Source organism: Pleurodeles waltl, chromosome 4_1 (assembly GCF_031143425.1).
Source record: "Pleurodeles waltl isolate 20211129_DDA chromosome 4_1, aPleWal1.hap1.20221129, whole genome shotgun sequence".
Classification (NCBI taxonomy): Eukaryota; Metazoa; Chordata; class Amphibia; order Caudata; family Salamandridae; genus Pleurodeles; species Pleurodeles waltl.
The window spans coordinates 266,755,223-266,769,894 of NC_090442.1; positions in this window are offsets into that span (position 1 = coordinate 266,755,223).

Consider the following 14,672-nt stretch of genomic DNA (forward strand, 5'->3'; position numbering starts at 1 on the left):
CATAACTCTTTCTCTGCTGGTAGCAGGAAAAGCAGCACATCTAAAATGCAGAAAGAGAAATAGGTATTTAATCCAAGAAAGTCTACCAAGGCCACTTGAGAGGCCAAAAATTAAAAGAAGGATGGTCTGGCCCTGACAGGCCCCCCTGTAGCTGTGGCCCTGCCCAGCATTAGTGTTTGGTGTGCCGATATTAGGATCGGCCATGTGCTTTTGAGCAGAGCTTAGGGTAATGGCATGCATTTTTTTTGCAAATTAAGCACTGCTTGGCTGTACTTCAAAAGTTTCTCCCAATGAATGTGAGCATTGTTCTTTACTTACAATGTTCCATCTATGGTGGTTGTATAGGAGATTTGCAATTATATTTCTGTGGATCATCGTAGAGCCCGACTCTTTCAACTTTAGGACCATTTTTAACCCGTAATTGGAGGTCATAATTAATCCTCTATCTTTTCAATTTCAACCAAAATGCAGCATTAAGTGGAAAGTACACAAAAAATGTTTATATTTTATCAGTTTTTGAAAATATATGTGCTTTTTGAGTGATTTATGTTTTGCATTTATTGAAGCACGAGACCTACATGTGCACAACAGCCATTTTGGAATGTTTTTTTAAATGGAAAACCCATTCCAAGACTGCCTTACATGCATGTGCATGCATCTTGAAGCATGCACAAGCATGCAATTATTTTTAAAAAGCACTGGTAAGGGCAATACTTGGCATTTTAGAGCAGAGCACTATTGTCTTTGTCAGTGCTCATTATATTGGGCACTTTAACTTGTTTCTAGTATTTAACATTATATTATAAAAAATATTTGGAATAGAATGGCTTACTGGTTCTTTAAGCATGCTAGAGCAGGTTTTAGTTATCTCTGTGGTTTGATTTTTACATTTTGTTAAAGCCAATGTCTTTGCAAACTATATCTGCAGAGGTATTATGCCTTAGTCCTTCACTCTTTTTAGTTTGAAGGTGTTTATCAAGATTTGTCTCATTTAAAAAAAGTTCCTAACCTCATGCAAGAACACGATTGTAGGTATAAATGCCACTAAGTGACTTCAGAATATCCTTCTCTGGTGACCTACACATTTTTCATTCACCCTCAGCACTTTGATCCCTGATAAAAAATGCCAAGTAATTTATCCTGCAACGTTTTACCAATATCTTTTGAGTTACAGTTCTGAAAGGTCTCCATCAGTATGATTGTTTTCAGGGTAAACTACAGCTTTGATGTATCAGAGGCTATTTTGCATATGGGACCATTTTGTCTCCACAAATCTTGATTGGGGGTTGTTTGATACAGTCACTATCCTTACTCTAAACAAATGTGTTTGCATTAAATATTGGACAAACACTTCCATTCTTGTAGCATGACTGCTAGTGCTGCATACATTTTTAATACTAAGTATTTCTGGCTTTGTTGGAAATGTCACACTCTACAGGGTCACCCCTAAACTTTTTGCTTTCTCCACCTATTTTTTCTTGATGTTTGTTCTTGTTGGTATTAGGATTCTGTGCACTCTACCACTGCTCACCAGTGTTAAAGTGCATGTGCTCTCTCCCTAAAACATGGTTTAATTGGTTTATAGCCAATTGGCATATTTAACTTACCTTTAAGTCCCTTGTAGAATGGTATACATATACCCAGGGCCTGTAAATTAAATGCTGCCTATGGGCCTGCAGCATGCATTGTATCACCCACCTAAGTAGCCCTCTAAACTTGTCCCTGGCCTGCCATTGCAGCCTGAATGCAGTGTCACACTGCCATGTCGACGTGGCATTTTACACACCCTTGACAAGCCTTGAACTCCCCTTATATTACATCAATGTCACCCCTAAGGTAGGCCATAGGTAGCACACAAGGCAGGATGCTGTGAAATTAAAAGGTAGGACATGTGCTTTTAAGTTTTATATGTCTTGGTAGTGAACAACTCCCAAAATTGTTTATCATTACTGTGAGGCCCTCCCATTGGATAGCATTGGGGATTCCTTATTACATTTAATAAGCTGTAATTCCTAAAGGAGAGGAGGTAGATATGCCCTGCTTCATGGCTATTAACTTGTAATGATAAATCCTATTTAATGGTAAAGTCAAATTTATCATTACGAGTTTGATAATACCACTTTTTCCTGCCCTTAGCCCTCTGTGCCTGCAACCTGTCTCAGGTCACATGACTGGGGGTAAATGACAGTTAGTACTTTGTGAATTCCTACCAGACAATCACACAATAGTGGGAGTAGTAGAGGCTTAATGGCCCATTAACTGGCTTGATGGAGGGGTGGACCTAAGCACAGCCCCACTTGCACCTGAAGAGGCTGTGACTTGTCTCCTCACAATAGGCATAACAACCCTGTATTGTCACCACAGCCAGCTGCAGTCAGCTTGGAGCTAGGGCAGGGGAGTCAGGAAACTCCCAGAACTTCAAACAACCTTTCCAGAAATTTCTCCCATATTCTAGGAGAAGGGCACCGGGGTATAAACATAGGGCTCTCAAGACCACTTGTCGCTTCACTACTGGACCTGCAGAAAGGGTCTCTCAGAGAACTGTCCACCTCTGTGTCTTGCTGTGCACTTTGCCAGACTGCTGCTGTACCTGGAAGGACTGCTTTGCTGCCTGGAACCTGCCTTGAACACTCAAAGGCCAGCCCTGCTGTTGAGCCCTGCATCTACATCTGCACCCTAAAGTGACTCCAAGGACTAGTTCACTGCCCTCCTGCACAGAGCCACGGGGGCATAACAGGCTCCTACCATCTTGTACCTGCACCTGGACCTAGGCTGACTGAGTCCCAAACCCGCAAGATGTCTCCATGCACTCCTGTTCCCGTGGTTGTGGTGCTAAAGGTGACCAAATGTCAGTGGTTGGTGCTTTTATCTTTTAGGTGCTAATTTGAAACTTACACTTTAAAAAATCATAACTCTGGTTCTACTGATTAGATTTTGAGCTGTTTTGGTGTCAAATTTATTAAAAAGCCCTCTATCTTTCTAATCTGGTGTGGGATTTTTCTTGTGTTGTGTTTTAACTTTATTTATGGTGCAAATATACTTCTAAGTTAAGCCTGACTACTTTTTGTGCCAAGCTACCCAAGGTTAAGCACACATTATTTTAGTGACGTTTTGTGGTTCGCCTGCAAGGGAATGTGGTTGTTGCTTGACCAGAGCTCACATCCCAGGTAACCAACAACCCAATTTCTCACAGGCTTCAATCATATTTACACCCTTAAAATGCTTTGAAGATTCTTCAGAATATTAAATATTCCCATTTATTTATCATTCTTACATATTCGAGAGTCTCTTACTATTGCTTAGCTTTATTCCCTGCAATTTGTACCCTTGCTCATGATTAGACATTACTGAAGCTTAAGTTACAGAAGGATTTTTACAGGGGCAAACTACCTTTTTCGCCAGTCACTCTACTCAAATGCAGCCAATACAATTTTCGAATGAATCGTATAAAAAAGTAAAGCAAACTGATAACGCGTCAGAACCTTGATAAGTAAATTTACAAGGAGACACGTCTAGGCCAAGGAACCTTTTGACCACGTTTGGAGACTTCCCAGAACGAGATATCCTTTTAGCATCACAATCGATATGTCAATAACTCCCTCAATAATCACAATAACTAATCATTAAGCTAATCAATAACATTCAATATGGCTCAATACAACGAACGCACCATGTCCTTTCAGCCATGAATAACCACACAAACCTAGTTATGTGTTAGGATATTTATTCCCTATTAGTTACAATCTAATATCATATTTATTAGTTTCAACATCAACAAGCACATCAAAACCACTATAACTTGGCAATCAGAGCAAAACTTTATCAAAGCATAGATCATGAACATTTAGAATAAAGCACGACGTTAATATGAATCAACTTTAGCAGACTAACATTAGTACATTATCCAACAAAGCAAGAATTCAGTCGTTAGTCTATTTGCATCCGATATTAGTGAATTCCTTAACTAACTTCGAATTAGCATCAGCATGTTGGGCTTCATACAAAACAACATGGCAAACAAAAATTTGGAAAAACATCTAACTATGGCCTCTATCAAAAGAGCAGTTGGTACCTAGAAAGAAAAGGCAAACAGACAATTACAATTATCATCAGATAGTTACCCCTCCAACGTATCAGCAGTCAGCGTCAGTCTTCGTCCTCAGGACATCAGTCGATTCACCATCAGCAAAGATAGGACAGGGTAAAGTCTCAGTAGGGCATAGTTAGGAATAGGGCTCTTCCCTCATAAAGAGGAGAAGTCAGTATCAGGTAAGGATTCAATAAGGGATGGTTAAGATATCAGAATAGCAAAGTCTCAAAGTATAATGACAAAAGTATAGCTTAAGGTAGAATGTCAGGATAACAGCAACAGTGTCCCAATAATGAATAATTTCTCCTCGGGTAACGCTGTTATATCAAAACTGTCGAACTAACCCTTAATTTTTCATTGGATCAATTTTGGTGCATCATTATCTCTGTCCAATAATTTTCCACGCACCTTACTAGAATTTTCCACAAAACACAGTTCTCATGCAGTCTAATGGCTCCTGTGATTGACATCTTCATCGGATGGAAGGTCAGGTAAGAAAAGTTACACTTTAGTCTCCAGTTAATAGTTCCAGTGTCTTCTCCTAGTCCAAGGGGCCTTGCACCTGTTGTGAATTACACTGTTGCATTCTGCAAGAATGTCTCCTTGAGCAAGTCGGTCCCATGAGAAAGAATTTGCTATGGCTACACACACATATCTCTAGCTTCTGGAAAAGTACAGCTTTGTGTACTACAGGAAAGCAGCACATTGCACGTTAGAAAAACACAGTTAATATGAGACCAGGCAACTAGGCCCAGACCCTCGCTAACTAAGGCCTAGTGATTAATTCAGCAAAACCCCTAATACATAACTCTTAATGCTAATACAAAGTCATACATTAGTACATTATTAATTCATCATTAATCAGTTTAATTAATCATCGTATACATTGATGGCCACTCCCCGTGGGCACATTTCAAACGTGTACATTATTTTCTATGTTAATATATTTTCTATGCAGCTTCATTACACAATATATTACAAGCTTTTCATGTTAATATTAATTTTAAAAGTCACACTCCAACAGTCCTTGAGAGACAGCATATGATATGTGACGACTGACTCATGCTAACATGTACAAGGCCAAGCCCTTAAAAAATTGTTAATATTTAGACCCTTGTTACAAGTGGCCCGTGAATTCCAATGGGCCCGGTACCAGCATATATTAGGCCCTTTTGAATTATAGGACTAGATTTCTCAAAGGAGATTTCTACCGCTGAAAGCAACCAACGTTTCTGTGTGAAGCTCTGAGGGAAAACATGCTGCAATTGATAGAAAAACATTGACTTCTGCTTGTTATTCCCAAAATACTTGTAATTCCCACCTTCAGAATTACTGAGACTCTCAGTTATGACAATTATTGGGGAGGGGGAATAATAGGGATTTTAACAGGTGCGGGCGTAACTGGTATAGTTCTCTCTAGTCTAATTACTCATAATTACCATAAAAATGCTTGCAATTGGGCATAATTGCATGAGAAGCGTAATATAGCATTTAGCAACATTTTTTTATTGAGAAATGTACCTCGAATCCAAAATAGGACACAGGATGCATTTTGTGCAAATATCCCTAAATGCTACAGGACACGAACAGCAGACGCTAGCTGTGACTCGCTGTTTCTTAGTTGGTTGTTCCTGTGTTCCTGTGGTTTTTGCCACAAATTACTTCTAATTATTTAAGCTTGCTAATCACAAAATTTCTGTAGTTTCGCCTCAGAAGAGTAATGTGTAATGTCTGAAATGTCCCCGAAAACTCAGTGTAGTTAAAGTTTTGCGCAGACCTAATTTTAGCAAGCCACTCGTCATCAGGCCTTAGTGGTTTAATTTCACTTGAATGTATCTCTTCTAGGAATGATTATATGAGGTAAAATTACATTCTCCTTCATTTCGGATTAACCTTGGGACTGCACTAATTGAATATTTGTGGAAAGAAACCATGCCCCCAGTGAGGGCTGCAGGGCAAGGAAAGACCGAAGAAATCGATCTGGATCCATATCTACTTTGATCTCCGAGATGTAGCAGTGTTCTACTTTATGGGGAACGACTGATTTAAATGGTGGATTGTTAGCATTTAAACTCATTTAAAAAGGTTTCCTAGGAAAATATGTCCTCTTGGTAAGAAACGAGTTTTTCACTTTTAGTGAGCTCCGAAGAGAATGTGCATTTTATCCTGTGCGCATGAATCTGTTTAAGATCTGGTAATGGCGTCTGAGTTCAGAAATGCTTCATTAGGTATGTGTCACCGGTAAATACAGTGTCAGCTTCTGTAAAGGCTATCATTTCTCAGGCCTAATCTGAGCTGGTCTGGAAATGCAAGGCAACACCACAGGATACCAAAGCAAAAAGCTTCATTTGTAAGTGTCGTTATACATCATGAGCTGCTTGAATAATACAGTGATGCAGCAAACGCTGTGTAACTGGTGTCATCTCTCTGTTAGAACTTGTATTGGCAGGAAGGAACTGATCCGGGCGTCTGTGCTTGCTGAAACTGTGTGATGTTGCACTTATATTCTGAATAAATCGAGCATAACACATTGCATTATAAAATATACTTGACTTGAATTGATGTAAATCAACACGACTAAGTGGAAGGAGGAGCTACATTTAATAGAATGTTGCGTGGTACATCGTTGCATACATTTACACTAAAAAATAGTTATCATGAAGCACAGATGTGATACTATGAAATAGATTATAATGTGAAAAATGGCTAGGATAATTGAAATGCATAGTACCTTTGACGCTAAGGGGCCGATTCGTAAACTGCACTTTGAAGTAAGTTTAATAGTATTACAATAGTTCTACTCACATAGCACAAAATGCTATTCACAGACCTACAGGTGTAAATCTACCATTCCACCTCTCCTATATTTCCTATGGAGAGATCTCCACACAGGTACATTTACTAGTTAGTAGTAAACGTGGGAGGAACTAGCGAGTGAGTGGGAAAATGGGGAACATCTGCTACAAAATAGAAGGGGTTTAGGGAGGTGTAGGGACGGATTTAGGAATGGAAATGAAACACCCTCCCATAGAAAATAATGAAGGCAGGGACTTAAAATAGAACCCCATTTGAAATAATGTTAAAATAAATTAATTTTATTCCACCCTTTAAAAATGAATTATTTACATAACTGTAAATAATAAATACATGAAGATTTATTCATGTGTAAGTTTAACTTTATGTGTAGGCCCCTAACTTTCCATGTACAATAACTTAATCTATTGGAATGGCAAATGAGGATTATTTTCTACTTGAAGTAGCCTCTACACTAAGAAATCCTATGGACAATATAGCTTATGCCTCAAAGTGCCAAACTGCATCCATCCTCAGTGGTGCCATACTTGGGGTAGGAATGCATGATGGTAAGTATAAAAACAAACATTGGCAAAGCCAATGGTCTGCCCCTTCAAGCTGGTATGACTCTTAAATTGGATGCATTTCCACTGCATTCATATGCCACACATATAGGAAAGAAAAAATAAATGATAAAATGCCTCCTAATATGGTAGCCATATGCATACAATAACTATGACATAATTTTCATAGGACAGTTACAGATGCTACATGGCAGACAGGTGTATGCAAAACAGGTATAAAAATCCCTTTTAGTTTTAATTCACATCCCAGGAAAATATGATTCTTAAAATGAAACAAAAGAAACTATTGGCTTTGCATTACTGAAACCCAAAGACAATGGGCCTGATTTAGATCTTGGCAGAATCAGTCCTGCCGTTGATTTTCTGTTGGATTTACTGTCTGCCGCCTTACCAGTTCACCCACTCTATTTACATGTTGGTGCCTTCATAGACGAAAGTCCGTTGACGAACTGCCGTCATCTCCAGGATTGTACACCTGTATCGATGCCACAATATGCAAAGTGACTGTTTTTCCTGTTATCCTCCGAATTGTGTGTGTAAATTAGCCCTAGACTCGTGCATGTTTAAAAAATACTTGCAGGCAGTAGTACAGTGATGTACAGTGCATATATGTGTAATGTGGTAGTTAGAAACACTTAAAGAAACACACCTCAACATATCATTAACACTAACCAATCTGGTACTAACTGCCTACATGCCAATGCACACCTACACAAAAAGTCACATCAATCCGTAAATCAAAATGTGTCCATACAGGTGTGTGTAATCATTTTCCCTAAACTATCATACCATATACATAAACAGTACACATCATTGTAACTTCATAAATCCAATATAGTGTAGTAATTGCACTACACAATGCAACAAGTGAGTTTACTCAGAATGTACTACTAACGTTACCTCTAAACTTCCAACATGTGAGATATATTAAGGTTGCATGTCCCCTTGTCTTGTGCAATTTCTGTTAAACCTTGGATGTCATTTAACTCTAAAGTGTCTCTGTCTAATGCATATGCATATATTGTTAGCAAATTGCATGTTAAACACACCTGCATTCTCAAGTAACAAAAATAGAAACCTGTATAATTTTGGTGTGACTGTCCAGTTAAATGAAGAATGCTTGCACCAAAATTAAAATGTTGATCACAAATGTACAACACTAATGTATGCAGTGTATATACATATATATATATATATATATATATATATATATATATATATATATATACAATGACAAGCACAGGTCTTTTTTATGACATATATATATATATATATATATAGTAGAAGGCGTTTTGCCGAAACGCGTTGACAGACACTGCATTTCAGGACTCTGTGTTACCTGTGGAAGCAAATAAATCTTTGAACTGAATACGAGCGTATTGAATTTTTGGGATATATCCGATGGGATCGGTGCAGCCGTCTGATGGCCATCAGTCCATCTGTTGAAGAATTATATATATATATATATATATATATATATATATATATATATATGTCATAAAAAAGACCTGTGCTTGTCATTGTCAGAAATAAGGATAAGTGCATGTCACACCCATTTGAATAAATAACATTAGCAGAAATGTTCACTACCATTCTAAAATTAATACCACAACAAAGATATTGAAATAAATGTTTTTTTTTAATACACCATTGAGATAAATCTCTCATACAGGAGGATAAATGAAAATATATTAATATTGTTCAAATAGTCCAGCATGGGAACTGTGAGCTCCTAATTGCACTGCCAAGTACATCCTACTCATTAGGGGGCATCCAGTGGGCAGAGCAGGCATCTAAATAATGTTTCTTGTGAGGGGTGGGTTTGGGTTTGACAGGGTTAAGGGACAGAGCAAGAGTGAAAGCATCAGGAGGAGAAAGGGTAGAAAGGGTGGGAGAGTTTGGGGTCTGGGAGGTAGAGGGAGCTGGAGTGGGTGTTGAGTTGTGTGTCTGTTGTGCAGGTGAATGTGGGCCTGGTGTATGTGGTGCATGTTTGGGTGGGTGTGTCTTGGAAGGTGAGTGTGGTGGATGTTGGAAGGTATGCATGTGGTGGATGTTTGGGTGTGTGTGCCTTTCTGTGAGTCTGTTGTGTTTGGATGTATGTGGTTTGGTAGGTAGGTAGGTAGGTGTACTGTGTTCTGGTTATTTGTCAGCATGTGCATATGGTGGGTGTTATTTTACATGTAGGTGTGTGTGACTGTATGTTTGGATGAGTGTGATGTAGATGTGGAAGTTGTTGTTGTGGTGGTTGTGGGTATAGAGGTGGTTGGGGATGTTGTGGTGGTGGTGGGGATCCATGTGTCTGTGGTGGTGATTCTTGTATGGTGATTCTTGTGGTTATGGGTGTGGTGGTTGTGACTGTGATAGGGGGTGTTGTGGATGTGGTGGTTGTATATATGGAGGTGGGTGTTGTGGGTGGGATGTGGTGGTTGCATCTGTAGTGGTGGGTGCTGTTGCTGTGGTGGGTGTGGGTGTGGTGATGGGGGCTGTGGTTTCTGTGGGTGGAGTGTTAGTAGTGTAAGGAAGGTAAATATATTTTTTTTTTAAATAAATTTGACTTTACTCTTGTGATTACCTTAGAATTCTCCTGTCTTGGATGATGCCGGTGTTTGGTGGGTTATTGAGCTTGGATATGTGCCTTCTTGAAGCAAGAGAGGTTCTTCTTCTGATTTATCTCAAGTTCATTGTGATCTTTCAATAAGAAAAAAAATACAATTAAACAATGAGTTAGTTATTGTTTTGTTTCAGAACATACTAATATACCACAGTGTACATCCTAAACCTGACAGAATTTTAAAACGCGGCTGAGAGAGAATACTAAATTTCAACCCCAGGCAATGTCCAGCACTTGCCCTGAGGGATGACCGAAACAGACTGGGAATAGTAAATTAGCCCCCACCCACTGTCCGGAACCTGCACTGAGGGATACCCCCCAGCAGTGTGGAAATAGTAAATTAGCTCCCAGTCAATGTCCAGCACCCTTCCTGAGGGATGCCCTCAGCGGAGTGAAAATAGGAAATTAGCCCCAAGCCGTTATTCAGCACGTGCCTTGAGAGACAACCCCAGGGGAGTAGGAATAGTAAATTAGCACCCAGCCACTGTCCAGCATCTGTCCTGAGGGATACCCCCAGTGGAGTAGAAATACTAAATTACTCCAAAGGCAATGTCTAAACCCTGCCATAAAGGATGCCTCCAGCAGAGTAGGAATAGAAAATTAGCCCCCAGACACTGTCCAGCACCAGCCCTGAGGGATGGTCCCAGCAGAGTTGGAATAGCAAACTAGCCCCAGACACTGTCAAGCACCTACCCTGAGGGATGCCTCTAGTTTGGTAGGAATAGTAAATTAGCTCCCTGCCAATGTCCAGCACCTCTCCTGAGGGATACCCTCAGCGGAGTGTGATTAGTAAATTCGCCCCCAGCCACTTTCCAGCACCTGCCCTGTCAGAAACAAGCAGTGGAGTAGGAATAGTAAACTACCTCCCAGACAATGTCCTGCACCTGCCCTGAGGGACATCCAAAGCAGAGTAGGAAAAGTAAATTGGCTTCCATCTACTGTCCAGCACCTGTTCTGAGAAATGCCCTCAGTGGAGTGGTAATAGTGAATTAGCTCCGAGCCACTGTCCAGCACCTGCCTTGAAGGCCAACCCAAGTAAAGTAGGAATAGTAAATTAGCCCCCAGCCACTGTCTACCACCTACCCTGAGGGATGACCACAGTTGGGTAGGAATAGTAAATTAGCTACCAGCCAATGTCCAGCACCTGTTTTGAGGGATGCTCTCAGTGGACTGGAAACAGTGAATTAGCCCCAGCCACTGTCCAGCACCTGCCCTGAGAGACACTCCAGTGGAGTAGGAATAGTAAATTAACTCCCAGACAATGTCCAGCACCTGCCATCAGGGACAGCCCTAGATGATTGTTAATAGTAAATTAACCCTCAGACACTGTCCAGCACCGCACTGAGGGATGTACCCAGCGGATTGGGAATAGTAAATTCAGCCGATGTCTAGCACCTGCTCTGAGGGACAACCCCAGAGAAGTAGATATAGCAAATTAACTCCCAGCCAATATCCAGCACCTGCCCTCAGGGATGCCCTCAGGTGACTGGGAGAAGTAAACTAGCCCCCAGACACCATACAGCACCTGTCTTGAGAGACGCTCCTTAGTGGAGTGATAATAGTGAGCTAGCCCCCAGCCACTGTCCAGCACCTGTGCTGAGGGATGCCTCGGTAGAGAAGGAATCACAAATTAACTTCCATCCATTCTCCAGGACCTATTCTGAGGGACCCCCTCAGCAGAATGGGAATAATAAATTAGCCCCCACCCACTGTCCAGCACCTGCCCTGAGAGACACCCCCAGTGGAGTAGGAATAGTAAATTAGCTCCCAGTCAATGTCCAGCTCCTGCCTTGGGGAGATCCCAGTCTGAGGGATGTCCCCAGCAGACTGGAAATAGTAAATTACACCCAGCCACTATCTAACATCTGCCTTAGAAGACACAGCCAGCGGAGTAGGAATAGTAAATTAGCTCCTAGACAATGTCCAGCACCTGCCCTGAGGGTTGTCCCCAGCCGAGTGGGAATAGTAAATTATCCCACAGGTACTGTCCATCACCTGCCCATGAGGGACGATCCAAGCGGATTGGGAATAATAAATTATCCCCCAGACACTCTCCAGCACTTGCCCTGAGGGATGGTCCCAGCAGAGTAGGAACAGTAAATTAGCCCCCAGCCTGTTCCTGCACCTGCCCTGACGGATGCCCCCAGTTGGATATGAATAGTATATTATCTCCCAGCCAATGACCAGCACCTGTCCTGAAGGACGCTCTCAGCGGAGTGGGAATAGTAAATTAGCCCCCAGCCACTGTCCATCACCTGCCTTGAGAGACACCCACAGTGGAGTAGGAATAGTAAATTAGCTCCCAGACAATGTCCTGCACCTGTCCTGAGGGACACCCCCAGCAGAGTAGGAATGGTAAATTGGCTAACATCTACTGTACAGTACCTGTTCTGAGAGATGCCCTCAGTGAAGTGGGTATAGTAAATTAGCCCCCAGCCACTGTCCAACACCTGCCCTGAGGGACAGCCCCGGGAGTAGGAATAGTAAATAAGCCCCCAGCCACTGTCCTGAACCTGCCGTCAAGGATGCCACCGGTTGGATAGGAATAGTAAATCGCCCCCAGCCAATGTCGGGCACCTATTCTAAGGGATGCCCTCAGAGGACGGGAACAGTAAATTAGCCCCAAGCCACTGTCCAGCACCTGTCCCGAGGGACGCCCCTAGCAGACTGGAAATAGTAAATTAGCCCCCAGCCACTGTCAAGCCCCTGCCCTGAGAGAAGCCCCAGTTTGGTAGAAATACTAAATTAGCTCCCAGACAATGTCCTGCACCTGTCTTGAGGGATGCCCTCAGCAGACTTGTAACGGTAAATTACCTCCCAGCCACTGTCCTGTCCTGAGGGACACCCTCAGTGGACTGGAAATAGTAAATTAGCCTCCAGCCACTGTCCAGCACCTGCCCAGGTGGACGCTCCCAGTAAAGTGGGAATACTGAATTAGCCCTCAGCCACAATCCAGCACGTGTCCTGAGGGACAGCGCCTGCAAAATAGGAATGGTAAATTAGCCCCTAGTCACTGCCCAGCACTTGCCTTGAGGGACCCCCGCACTAGGGTAGGAATAGTAAATTAGCTCCCAGCCAATGTCCAGCACCTACCCTGAGGGACGCCCTCAGTGGAATGGGAATAATAAAGTAGCCCCCAGCCACTATGCAGCACCTGCCCTGAGACATCCCCCAGTGGAGTAGAAATATTAAATTAGCTCCCAGTCAGTGTCCAGCTCCTGCCTTGAGGGATGACCAAGCAGACTAAGGATAGTAAACTAGCCTCCAGACACTATACAGCACCTGTCCTGAGAGACACCCCCAGCGGAGTAGGAATAGTAAATTAGCTCCCAATGAATCTCCAGCTCCTGCCTTGAGGGATGCCCCAGCAGACTGGAAATAGTAAATTAGCTCCCAGCCAACGGACGCCCTCAGTGGAGTGGAAATAGTAAAGTAGCCCCCAGCCACTATCCAGCACCTGCCTTCAGAGACATCCCCAGCGGATTAGTAATAGTAAATTAGCTCCTAGACAATGTCCAGCACCTGCCCTGAGGGACGTCCCCAGTGGAGTGGAAATAGTAAATTAGCCCCCAGACACTGTCCAGCACCTGCCCTGAGGGATGCCCCCCATGGAGTAGGAATACTAAATTAGTCCAAAGCCAATGTCTACCACCTGCCCTAGGGGACGCCTCCAGCAGACTAGGAATAGTAAATGAACTCCCAGCCAATATTCAGCACCTGCTCCAAGGGACACCCGCAGCAGATGAATAGTAAATTAGCCCCCAGATACTGTCCGGTACCTGTACTGAGGGACGCCCCCAGGAGACTGGGAATAGTAAATTAGCCCACAGGCACTGTCCCGAACCTGCCCTGAGAGGTGATCCAAGCAAAGTGGGAATAGTAAATTAGCCCCCAGACACTGTTCAGCACCTGCCCAGAGGGATGGTCCCACCAGAGTAGAAACAGTAAATTAGCCCCCAGCCACTGTCCTTCACCTGCCTTGAGGGATGCTCCCGGTTGGATAGGAACAGTAAGTTGGCCCCCAGCCATTGTCCAGCACCTGCCCTGAGAGATACCCACAGTGGAGTAGGAACAGTAAGTTGGCCCCCAGCCATTGTCCAGCACCTGCCCTGAGGGACACCTCAGTTGGGTAGGAATACTAAACTAGCTCCCAGACAATGTCCTGCACCTGTCTTGAGGGATGCCCTCAGTGGACTTGTAACAGTAAAATACCCCCAGCCACTGTCCACCACCTATCCTGAGGGACACCCCCAGTGGACTGGAAAAAGTAAATTAGACCCCAGCCAATGTCCAGCCCCTGCCCTGTGGGACCCCCCAGTTGGGTAGGAATACTAAATGAGCTCCTAGACAATGTTCTGCACCTGTCTTGAAGGATGTCCTCAGCAGACTTGTAACAGTAAACTACCCCTCAGCCACTGTTCACCACCTATCCTGAGGGACACACCCAGTGGACTGGAAATAGTAAATTAGCCCCCAGCCACTGTCCAGCACCTGCCCAGATGGACACTCTCAATGGAGTGGGAATAGTAAATTAGCCCTCACAGACAATGACCTGCACCTGTCTTGAGGGATGCCCTCAGTGGACTAGTAACAG